Source organism: Primulina huaijiensis, chromosome 7 (assembly GCF_012295235.1).
Source record: "Primulina huaijiensis isolate GDHJ02 chromosome 7, ASM1229523v2, whole genome shotgun sequence".
Taxonomy (NCBI): Eukaryota; Viridiplantae; Streptophyta; class Magnoliopsida; order Lamiales; family Gesneriaceae; genus Primulina; species Primulina huaijiensis.
In genome coordinates, this window is record NC_133312.1 from 5216690 (window position 1) to 5231059 (window position 14370).

The window sequence follows — 14370 nt, forward strand, 5'->3', positions numbered from 1 at the left end:
TTGGACTACTAAAATTTTTCTCATATCTTTTTTATCATATTGTTTTCTTTTATTATTTGTCATATTCTCTCACTAATGCATATATTTTATTATAATATTCAATTATTACAATCTTTTTTGACCATCAATGATATGCAATTTTTTATTTGCAATGTTGTTTGATTTTTATTCTCTTTCATGTAAATTGACAACAATTTCTACTGGATGCTTTTACTTTCCTAGTTACCTTTAATTTATTAGACACTTATACTTGATAACATACAAACTACACATTATTATTAGAGGTTAGCAAAATTTCGGTTAAAGCGAATTAACCGACCGAACCGAGTCAATTCGGAAATTCGGTTCGGTTATTTCAGAAATTCGGTTTTAAAATTAAAAAAAAAATTCGGTTATATCGGTTAATTCGATCGGTTCGGTTACGGTTTTCAAAATTTTGAAATCGGCTAACCGAATTAAATGATATAATAAATATTATTATTTAATAAATTCTTATTATTTATCAATTTTAATATATATTTTTATTTTTAATTTTAAAATCAGCCCTAATTCTAAAGAAAAATTTGTGATGTATGTGATTTTATGTTTTTATGTATTTGTGTAGATTGTAGTGTTCAAAAAAATTACATATATAATTAAAGTTAAATCACAATTTTTTTAAAAACTAATCGCGAATTGACCGATTTTAATTCGGTTCGATTTTTATCGGTTATGAAAATTAATTCGGTCGGGTCGGTTATTGCTAAATATTTCGGTTCGGTTCGGTCCGGTTATGACTAATTCGGTTCGGTTCGGTCGGTAACAAAACCGATCGAATGCTCACCCTTAATTATTATAACAATCTATCATCACATAAAAAGTACTGATAGATTGATTTAAATAAATATTGATTAAATGTTATCATTTATTTGCAATTTATAATAATAATATATTTGACAATAAATCATCTTTTTACTGACTCTTATAACACTTATTTTAATATTTCATATTAACTCATAAGTATAATTAGCACAATCAAATTATTAATGTCATATCGGTATTACCTCAAGAAAAATAATATATTTAGTTTTTCTAATTGTTTAAATATCTTAACGAGAACATTTGTGTACCCTTATCTTGAGAAAAATTCATTACATTTATAAGTTTTGAACGGTAAATATAACTTTATAGTATACATTTAATTTGGAAACTGAATTCATTGTATGACAAACAATTCTTCCATTTCTATTTTTTGTGTAACCCAAAAGAATTAATAGTTTTTCTCTTTTATCTTCTCTAACTCATTGTAAAAAGTTATAAAAAATATTTATATCTAGAAAAATATTTTTATTTATTGTTTTTCTTGTCTATATATTTTGTTATATGTGAGCATATATTCTACTTCATTGTCTTAATTGTCATATATCTTTACTATATAATTTGTGTACATTGAAGATGAATAAGTTCATTTTGTAGTTTTTTATTACTTGGACTTAAGTTGATATATTAATATGTGATATACATAGATATAAGAATTTTCAAATTCAATTTATTCACAATGATTTTTCATAATTAAGGCCAACTCAAAATAATAAAAATTAGGATTCATAATTATTTTAAATATGATATAAAAATAATATGTGGTAATTTTTTTTTGACATTTTAGTTACAAAATACAGTGATAAATGAATGTTAGTGCATTATTTCATTGTGGCAATTATAACTTTATTTAAATATCTTATTTCTCACTCAAGGATCAAAATTTGTTTATTTCTTATTTTGTTATCGACAAATTCAATATTTCTTTTAAATGTTTTTGTTAATAATATTTACATGAGTTTTATTGTATATTTATCCAATTTGAAAGGGATAAATTATAATTCAATATATAATAATATTTTAAAATTGTAGAATGCTTCTAAATTTAAAAATCGAGTAACATGTAAGGGATCAATTCAAAACTAAAAGTTGATGCAACATGTTTCTTTTACCTTTACAATCGAATAATATAGGATCGAGCTTTGCCAAAAGCTATAACTGATGGTAACTATGCAAGTCAAATCTTTAAATCATACAACAACTTAAGCGCCTACCCATAGTGGACAATTATTGTACCAAACAATCTATCTCCTAATAATTGCACCAATTGCAATCAATGAAAATCAAAGTCGCGATCTTAGCTCTGATACCAATTGTAAGCTCAAGTGTTTACTATTTTATCAAAACCTATAGATTATGGCAACAGCACAAATCAAATATTTTAAATAGTACAACAACTCAAGCACTACATTTCAATTACTCTACCAACATGATCAATTATTGTACCCAAAAATAAGTTTATGCAAATAACATTTTACTATATCATATAAATTTATAAGACATTTGAGTAGAGAAAAAAATTTATTTTTCATTTATTTGAAAATTTATATTTTAAAATAAAAGAAAAATCAGAAAAGTTGATAAAATCCCGAAACCTAAATTGAAAGTTGAATTAATACATTCATATTCATCATTAAATTTTACTATTTAATTTTAATAGATTTAACATGTTTATCCACTAAAAATATTGAAAGAATTGTTTATACAATTTAATAAAAAAGTCAAAGTACATCATTTTCTGATTCCGAATAACGATCACATTATTATTACGTTACAATGATAAATAAATTATTATTTTTAGTTTATCATCATATATAGTCTTTACCTCAATAAACACATTTTCGAATGTAGGATGCTAAATTTAATATTGACATTAGATAATTATAGTATTAATTATAACATTCTTTTTATTCTTCTCAATACATTAATTTACTATCTTCAAATATATTAATCTATTTATTATTGTATACAAAGTATAATAATTATTTGGTTAATTGATCACATTTAAGATTAGATGTTTGGAAAAAATTCTAATATATCTTTAAAGACCAATAGATGATGAAAAATTAAGAAAATGTAGAACACTACAGTGCATAAACTTTCGCTTTATACAGTGACAAAAGATAAGGTGAGACCAAGTGAGATACTTATATATATGAGTCTCATTCAACTTAGTCCATTATAATATTTTTATTAACCGACTTTATCCTTCGTTTTTACTTCACTAACTTTGCAGTGTGACTCATTCAAGCATTAACGTTTTATTTTTTTAGTACATAGTGGCCTCCACTCTCACCGACTTCAATTTTTAGAAGTCGATATTAGTAGTTTATATGTAATAGACAATTATTTTATTTTTATTTTCTGTCTTTTGATTAATTGTGTAATTTTTTATGTTCTACCTCATTCATTTTTAGAATTTTTATAATCATGATTAGAAGTATTGCACACATACAATATAAAATTAATATATTTTAAAATGTTAATATTGAAGTATCGAATAAATGTATTGAATCATTATTTAAGAACTTTTAGAAAAAAAAATATACATCATAATTCAGATTTAAAGATTAACATACAAATAAAGAATTGCGATGAATATCTTATAAAATAAATTGTGTTAGCTCAAAAAGATTAAATATGATTATTGTAAATGAATTTTTCTTAATTAATTAGAAAATTTTCAGCAAATGCGCTGAAATAATTAGAATGTTTTTAATATAGTATGTCAATAAATGTTTTTCATATGAGTTAGTGATTGAGTCATTATGAACATTTAAAAAAAATGTGTCTTTAGTTATAGTAACGGTGTCTTATAATTTAAAATATTAAATGAAACAAATTATCAAGATAAAAAATTAATTAGGAAATTCAAGAATATGTGACTACTCAATTAGTTTAATTGACACGCTATTTAGTTTGCTGATTTAATAGATGTTAAATCCACAATCTCTGAGTTTGACAAGAATTCTTGTAGAATAAAATACAATTATAATAAATTACTTGATTGTATATGTAATAAAATTTTTTATATCTCATATATGTTTGATTTATTTCATTTATAATGTTGAAATTTTATATATTATGATATAAGATTTGTTATACATCTTAACATTGATAAATTCACTAAAAATTTATATATTAATTTCCGCTACCATATAATTCTGGTTTCGCTTTGTATATTCATTTGTTTGAATTTATTATTCCTCATTTGTTATACATCTTAACATCATAATATGTCAAACATGAAAGTGAATAATAATTTAAAGAGATGATAATATTTATATATTGTAATAAATATATTTATCCCTCACAATACTGATAAAACTAACTTAAAAATAATATGTTGACGAACATTTTGTCAGGAATCCAAAAATACAACTCAAATGTCAACTTTGACACTCAATTTTGAGGGACTGCCAAAATGTCTCAACAACCCACAATTTTTGGACAAGATAGTAACATCACAATTTTGAAATCAAACTGATATTTTCCATTTTATATCAAAAATTCACGATTGAAAATTGATAATATTATGCATATAGATATTTAATATAAACTCGTGCGAGCTCATTTAGGCTCACCTTTAAATGAGTCGACAAAATTTCAACCAAACTCACATAAACTGTTTGGCGGTGTAGGCCAAACCGACAGACCCAACCCAAATTGACTGCTCAAATTACAACGATCTTTTACCGTGTTTTATTTAAATAATTTATAAATATAAACCGCAAAAAAATTTCGGTTGCAAAAAATTTTAATTTAAACACATAAATTCTAGCAAACTGTCACATGAGGACATGAAAAAAAAATAAGACTCCAAAGAAAATTCACAATTCGATAATGAGTTATTTCTAAACTTTAATTAATTTAATTTATATAATAAAAAGATAAATAAAAAATCTAAATCATTTGATTAAAAATAACATATTATAATGTGGGTAGGCATAAAAAATCCAAATACTAATTTACATAATGAAAAGATATCATTGAATAAAAATAACATATTATAATGTAGATAAAAAAATTAAATATTAATAATTACACATATTTAAAATATGGATAAAGAGAATGAAAAGACAGATTTAAAATAAACAATTAATGTAAAGCAAACAATTAATAAGGAGACAAATGTAAATTCATATATAAAGTCACATATTTATAGATATAATAGATAGAGATTAAAAAAAAGAATATGAAAGTTTGATAAAGTTGAAAGGAAATAGTTATTGGATGAGAATCTTCAAATCAAAACTCAACCAGATGCCTTTTGGCAACGTGTGCTGCATTTGATATAACTCTTGATCATGTCCAGTGCTGCAACACGAAGAACAATTTTTCAAAATTGATATTTTGTTTATAAGATATCTTTGAACTGACCGCTAACATAAGTGGCTACGGTCTAAGTTTATCCATTCTACCATTCTTTATACTAAAGGAAAAAAGGAGTATAGGAGATGGCACCAAGTTTTTTAAGTGAACTGCTCTATAGTGAAGATACTAACATGCAGAAATACCTTAATTAATCTTGAAAAATCTAAAGCTCTATCTCCAAGAAAGAGATATTAACCTTGCATATATGAGAAGTGGACCCATCAGAAACGAATTTTCTTGATCTCTCAACTCCAAATCTTTGGGGTTCTGAAGATATTTTGGAAACTTTCACATACCAAACACAGGGAACGTATTTTAACCCAAATTCAATCCAATTTATGTATAATAAAAACGCACCAGCGAAAAATGTGGGAGTCACAACTGGAATACCCCCTTGTATGGCCAATGTAAAACAGTGTATAAATGTGCAGTAAAAATCGATATCGCATGCTTATTGCCGTCGACAAACTTCTTCGTACTATAAGAGATGGTAAATAATAAAGCAAGAAAACAGGAAATTATGTATAATGGATAAGGTCATCATGCAGTAAAAATTAAATGACTTGCTATTAACTGTTGAAACATACTAATGCAGATAGAAAAAAATATACTATGATGGAGAAGATATAGAATTTTGTCGTCAGCTCAGGCAGTTACAATTAATTTCAAATGAATATAAGAACATCAATTTGGCAACAGATGGCAGTGTTGAAAGATTCAAGGCTAGACTTGTGGCTAAAGGTCTAACATAGTTATTGAGATTGACTACCGTGAGACATTTGCTCTAGTTGCCAAACTCGACATAGTTTGAGTTTTACTCTCTTTTGCAGTGAATCAAGATTGGCCTCTACACCAACTTAATGTAAATAATGCTTTCTTTTATAGGGATCTAGAAGAAAAAGTCTATATGACAATTCATCCGGGAATGAAAACCAAGTCAAACAACATGTTAGTATTAGACTGAAGAAGCCCTTGTATGGTTTGAAACAATCGTCATGAGCTTGGTTTGATAGGTTTGCTAAGACTGTGACTGCTAATGGGTATCATAAGTGTCAGGCAAATCATACATTATTTGGAAAAACAAAACCAAGGGGGAAAATTGTTATTCTCATAGTATATGTTGATGACATCATTCTGACAAGAGATAATTCAGAGGAAATTATTAGTCTAAAAAATTTGTTGGCTACAGAGTTTGAAATCAAGGACCTTGGGAACGTAAGACATTTTTTAGAGAAAAACTTGCGCGTATCTTTCTGTTTTTATGAGACATAATTGATCAACTAGAGGCATCGACTATTGTGAATTGATTGAACAAAAGAAATTCTGAATTGTTCGGCTGGTATACATATTGTCTTGATGCACTAGCATTCTAGCTAGAAACTAATCTGCAGCTTGAACTACTATTTAAGCAGTCCGGTTTGAGTCTTGGAAGAAGCTTGATCTTTAAAGAAAGATATGCAGCATAACTTAGGATGGCTAGCTAGAGGAAGGTTGTCCGACTTGATTCCATAGCATCCAACTTGAAACACATTGATACAAAGAAATAGTAGCTGAGTCTTGAAATAACTCGATGTTGTTTGTTATCATCAAAACTAACACATTTTCAATCTAGCACATGAGTTAACATTATATTAGTTTCAAGATTGTAGGAGTAACAATTTTAGTCATATCTGTACAAGGTACGTTTTGAATAAAAAAATCATTCTGAGTATATATGCAATAAGTTTAGTTTTGAAAAATCATTTCAAAAGGAAAAAAAAACACACTTTATTGTTATGGGGCACAACTTCTTAAATTCGATTCAGGTCCTAAAATCTCAGGTATAACACTCCATGATCACATGGATGATAAGTCATACGAAAATGAGCAATCATTATACATCCACTATGTGTGTATATGTATGTATATGCGTGTTTATGTATGCATGTGTGTGTAGCTATAAATTATTTAATTGGTATTTCCAAAATCTTATCATAATCTATATGTCTTTATAAGGACTATTCAAGTTGAACTTTTCATATTCTCTTGCATAATGTGATGTTTTGAAGGATTCAATTAATATAATTATGATTCACATAAGGATAATCTATATTTCATTCACAATAATGATGCTAAATAACATTTTCTATATTATCACTGGAAAAATTTAAATTTTGAAAAAAATTATACTTATTCTCTTTAAACTAGATATTTTGTAGTAATGGGTGTATACATTCGATTATTTGTACATGTATGTTAGGTGTATGCTCAATAAATAAATGTTTCTTCCGAAATCGACTCATATGTACAGTGGCGTAACTTGGGTGGGTGATAAGCACAAAAAGTATTATCTTTTTGCATTCTATTTTATGTCATTTTCGTGGTTATCTGGCTTGTTTACATCTTATTTTGATATTATTCATTGAGTTTGTATTTGTCGTATAGTGTCGACGAAAGCTAAAAAAAATGAAGAAAATTGGTGAAAAATTAACAAACGATGTCACATAAGTAAATCTCTTTAGAAGTGTCAGAAAAAAAAGGTTTATTTCACTCTAGTCTTAAGGGTAGTGCCCTTAATCCACTAGATCATGTGATGAGTTGATTAATTATGACTATACATCCAATCGTAATTCATCAAATCAGCACATATGTCATGTTTTGAGTGGATTAAGAGCTTAACGGTAAGATCTACTTAATCACGGAAAAGTTAGGAAAATTTATCAAAGTTAAGCCAAGGCCAAGAAAAAACCCATATGCAAGTGCCTCTAAGTGTGGGTTGAAAATTTATGAAGTAAAAAACTTTTGTCAAACATACGCTCATACCTGAATAACTCGTTGAATCGCGAAAATCTAAAATTTGTATCATATCCATTCCAAGCTATGATTTCAAACATGGTAGGATTCTATTTTGTGATATTTTAAAATACACTATTTTGGTTTAAAAAATAATTCAAAGTTAAATCTACATGATTTGAAATCCATGAAATATATATACACACACTATATTATATTAGTAAAGTTGAAAGACTTATAGTCACTGACTTTGTTATCATGATATATTTTTTGATAAATTAAAAATACTCATCTTCTCTGATTACAAATTATTTACTTTTATTTAATAAATAAAAATATCATAAAATCTTATGTAAATAGAGCAAATATCTTGTGATACGGTCTCACAGGTCTATATCTGTAAAACTGATCGATCAGACTCATACCTAACATGACAAGTAATAATTTGTACATAAATTAATATTTTTTCACGAGTTGAGTCAGATTATATATTTGTCTCATGAAATTAACTGTGAAACTGTCTCTCTCACAAGAGTTTTTGTAATTGTAAATTTGTATTTAATCTATAACTAACATATCATAATATAATATTTTTAAAATCTTTATTATAGTCTTAAATTTTATTAGATCACTTATAACATAAAATTATTATTATTATTATATATAAAATAAATCATTTTAAAAATTATTAGTTTCAATGTAATATCTAATTTTCTTGTATTGAAAATTATAATATATATATTTGCATTCTTGTTAAGGAGCAATAATATTCGACTAAGGATTTGAAAATCAAATCCACCAAATATTTCATTCCAAATAATTCAAATGTGGCCCCAAGTAAACTATTGAATAGATCTAACAATTTTTGAGATTTTAAGGATCATTTTTAAATGTCGTATAACTTAAAGGTCCTAACACTAATTTCCACCTCACGACCTTGTCGTTTCTTCGACAGGACATTCTTCAACAAACCAATCAATGAGAAATTGAGATGGCGTGGGCAGGCGAACGTCCAAGTGAGATGACCCACCCCCTATCCATGATATGCTTAATGAAATATAAACATAAAAATTATTTCACGGATCAATTTTATGGGTCGAATATTTTATTTGGGTCATCCATGAAAATTACTACTTTTTATGCTAAGAGTATTACTTTTTATTGTGAATATCGGTAGGGTTGATCCATCTTACATATAAAAATTCGTGAGACCATCTCACAAGAGACTTACACTAAAATAAAAAAAGCATCTGAAAAATTTATTAAATTAATATCAAATCATAATATAAAAATATTTATAACCATATCAAAAAAATTAAATTATATATATTAATATCTTATTATAGTTTGGATCTTTTAATTAACTTTTTTTTTATTAATTTATGAAACTTGAGATGAAATTACAATTATATTCTAACTCAATTCTCAAAAAAATCAAAATTATTAGACAGATAGTTATTTTATATGACATCTTCTTTCTTTTGTCATTAGATGTTTTATTATTTACTAAAATAACACTCATTTTGTGTCTATAATGTTTTTTATTTACGAAAATGTCACTCGTCTTTGTACAATAATAAAAAATTTATGTATCTATTGTATTTTGATGTCTGTTTATTTACAAAACATAATATCTGTGGGAACCCGGACGCTAATCATCTTCTTAATTGTCATTGGGATAATTGGATCAATGTAATTAATATGGGTCTACAATTTTTTTTTAATATAGTGCGGAACGTAATGGAATCAATCTAATTATACATATCATTATAATAGTACAAGTCTTGTACAACAAACATCAAACTCAAACTAAGGTGTAACAACTAAATGTCAAGTGTTCCAAACCCTATATACATCAAAGTCCGAAGTCTCCACTCTAATCACGATCTCTCTCATCTTCTTCCTGACCCCGATCCTGTCCCACCTGTTGCCATGCACACATACAAACACGACAACAGCCGGATAATTCCGGTGAGAAATACATCCCAGTATAAATCAACAAAACATGCAATCATATAATCGATATAAAAGCATGAAACAAATATCAATCACATGTATTAAATCTGAAAACATAAATCGATATAAAACTGTAAATAACTCGTGACTCTACAGCTCAGACTAGACTCATTCCTAGTCTAGGGATCCCGGTTTCCAGACGTTGGCATACTATATCGAATCTCAGTAATAGAAGTAAATCCACTCCTAATCAAACATCGATATAAACCAAACATCAAGTGTCTTGACCTATCCGTCAAAGACTTTGGCACCTCCGCCAATAACTCCTCTGTGACAATGTGCAATGGGCCAGTGACTACTCTATCGCAGTCTGGCACCTCTGTCACAAGACCAATCGTCTAATCACGCTTTCTATAACTCAATAGAACAAGCATATCAATTCAAATCAATGCATATAATAATAATAAATATGTGGTTTAGGGAAACTCAAGTTATATCTAACTCGAGTCATTCTCCCAGGTTCGACATTGACTTATACCTTTCTTTCGTAGTCTCGGTCTGAAGCAATATAAGTGTTGAACTCAAGACTGTCTCTGTAAATCTGAAATGACATATCGAGAATAGCAATATCACCATTCCATTCCCAATTCAATATTGAATCTGATTAATCTGAATTTAATTCAAATCAACGGCATAACGGCACAATCCCGATATCCCCGTCAATATTATATCAACAGATAACAATTACAAATCATAACCCATATCCGGTACAATCTGTAATTCATTCATAATCCAAATCTGTCCCATTTTCAATTAATATAATCAGAAAATCATAATAATTCCAGAATCAATCCGTTTTCTGATCTAACTTCGATTCTACGGTGTCTAGTATTCCCAGAACACATAATAATGATCAAATAACAATTCTCCCAATATCATAATTTCAAATGATAACAGAACTCAATAAAACTTACGTCCAGTTGTAGCTCGTGTCGAGAGGAGTACGGTACCGTGTCCGGATTTAATTTCTGATAGCCAGAGCTCGTACAAGCAAAAATCTAAGAATTGAGGAAGCTTGAGGATTTCTTTCTCGGAAACTCTCGGTTTCTTGCTGAAGATTTGAAAGAAATGAAGCATTTTAACGTTTTATATGCATGATGTGACAAGTGTCACACTCAACTTTCCATAATTGCACTTTAGTCCCTCAACTTTTCACTATTTGCAAATCGGCCCCCGCTCAATCTTTTAATTCAATTTCAATCCTAATTAATTACAAAAACCGTGGAATCTAATTCATCATTCCAAAAATTCATAAATTAAATAATCTCGGATTAAAATGATATAATCTCGGGCCTTACAATTCTCCCCCTCTGAAACATGATTTCGTCCTCGAAATCTCAAGCAATCATATCACAGGCAATCAAATCAGAAATAACAGAAACTGAAATAAGAAACTCACATCAGTGGAATAACTCTGGGAATTCCTGTCTCATATCTGATTCAGTCTCCCAAGTAGCTTCTTCAATGCCATGACGAGTCCACTGGACTTTCACAAGTGGGATGGTTTTCGTTCTGAGTTTCTTTTCTTTACGATCAATAATCTGAATCGGCTTTTCAACATAACTCAGACTTTCATCAAGTTCTGCCTCGTCTGGCTGAATAATATGAGAATCATCGGGGAGGTACTTCCGTAACATAGATACATGAAAGACATCATGTATTCCAGATAGAGAAGGCGGTAATGCAAGTCGATAGGCACGGTCTCCTATCTTCTCGAGAATCTCATACGGCCCAATAAAACGTGGAGACAACTTCCCTTTCTTGCCAAATCTGACAACTCCTCTGAAAGGTGAAATCTTCAGGAATACTCGGTCTCCTGCCTCAAATACCAATGGTCTGCGTCGAACATTGGCATATTTGGCCTGTCTATCTTGAGCTGTCTTCATTCTCTTCTGAATCAGCTTTACCTTTTCTGTCATCTCTCTGATCATATCAGGTCCAGTCTCAGGAACTTCAGAGATATCATCCCAATACAGAGGGGATCTGCACTTCTTACCGTACAACGCTTCAAATGGTGCCATCTCAATACTCGTCTGATAGCTGTTGTTGTACGAAAATTCACAAAGTGGCAATGCATCTTGCCAACTAGTGCTAAAATCAAGCACTACGGCTCTCAGCATATCTTCCAATGTCTGGATAGTCCGCTCTGACTGTCCGTCAGTCTGTGGATGATATGCGGTACTCAGATGTAACTTCGTACCTAGAGCCTGCTGCAAACTCTGCCAAAAGTGCGAAGTGAACCGAGGATCACGGTCTGATACAATCGACTTCGGCACTCCGTGCAATCTGACCACTTCTCTGACATAGATCTCAGCCATCTGGTCATACCTGTATGTCATCTGATACGGAATAAAGCATGCTGATTTGGTCAATCGGTCAATCACGACCCAAATCGCATCACAACCTCGGGAGGATCGCGGTAACTGCGTCACAAAATCCATGGAAATGTGATCCCATTTCCATTCAGGAATAGACAAGCTGTGCAGTAGACCTCCTGGTTTCTTTCTTTCTGCTTTTACCTGTTGGCAATTCAGACACTTTGACACAAACTCTGTGACATCAGATTTCATCTGTTTCCACCAAAACTGTGTCTTCAAATCATTGTACATCTTTCTGCCACCAGGATGAATGCTAAAACGACTGCGGTGCGCTTCTGTCAATATCTGTTGTCTCAATTCTGAAACATTCGGCACAACAATACGATTATTCACGTACAGTACATCATCACGTACCTGATACTCTGACTGATGACCTGCTCTGACCATCTCAATCGATTCCTGTACTTTCTGATCAACTTTCTGAGCCGCTTTAATTTTCAAAATCAGCTCTGGTTCAGCTCGAATAGCATATAATCTCAAAGGCTGACAATCTGTTTCAAATACTAATCCAGACAAACAGCAATCTTCTATCAAACTTGAAACACCTATAGTCGATAAGGACAAAGAACATACCTTTCGACTTAGGGCATCGGCTGCTGCATTCGATTTTCCTGGGTAGTATTTGATTTCACAATCAAAATCTTTAAGCAAATCAAGCCATCTTCGCTGTCTCATATTCAACTCAGACTGTGAAAACAAATATTTCAGACTTTTATGATCAGAATAAATCTCAAATTTCTCACCGTAGAGGTAGTGTCGCCATATCTTCAATGCAAATACAATGGCCGCCAATTCAAGATCATGAATTGGGTAGCGAGTTTCATGTGGCTTCAACTGTCTCGAAGCATAGGCAATGACATGGCCTCGCTGCATCAAAACACAACCCAAACCTCTGTGAGAAGCGTCACAATATACAACAAATCCACCAGTACCTGAGGGGATAGTCAGTATCGGTGCACTGGTCAATCTTTTCTTCAATTCCAGAAAACTGGACTCACAGTCTTCTGACCACACAAACGGAGCATTCTTCTGAGTTAACTGAGTAATCGGTTTGGCAATGCTCGAGAAATCTTTAATAAACCGACGGTAATATCCTGCCAAACCCATAAAACTGCGTATCTCTGGCACAGATGTCGGTCTAGGCCAACTGATCACGGCCTCAACCTTGCTAGGATCCACAGAAATCCCATCTCCAGATATAATGTGACCCAGAAATACTACCTGTCTCAACCAAAACTCACATTTCGACAGTTTAGCATATAATTTCTCAACTCTCAGAATTTTCAACACAGTTCTCAAATGTTCTGCATGGTCAATCATATTCTTTGAATATATCAGAATATCATCAATGAAAATAATCACGAAATCATCGAGATACTTCTGAAGCACACGGTTCATCAGACCCATAAAAACAGCTGGAGCATTCGTCAAACCAAACGGCATGACAATAAACTCATAATGTCCATACCTGGTTCTGAACGCTGTCTTCGAGATAACATAATCTCTGACTCTCAACTGATGGTATCCAGACCTCAGATCGATCTTGGAATAAACAGAAGAACCATGCAACTGATCAAATAAATCATCAATACGAGGCAAAGGATATTTATTCTTTACCGTAGCCTTGTTCAGTTGTCGATAGTCAATGCAAAATCTCATAGAACCGTCTTTCTTCCTCACAAATAATACTGGAGCACCCCAAGGAGATACACTCGGTCTGATGTAACCCTTGGCCAGTAAGTCCTCCAACTGTTCTTTCAACTCTTTCAACTCAATCGGTGCCATTCTGTACGGAGCTCTGGAAATCGGAACTGTACCTGTCATCAACTCAATGCTGAAGTCTACCTCTCGAATCGGAGGCAAACCAGGAATCTCATCTGGGAAGACATCAGCAAACTCGCAAACCACTGGCAAATCCGCCAATGATGGACTCGATTTCAGTAAATCAACTGAATAGACAAGGAATCCATCC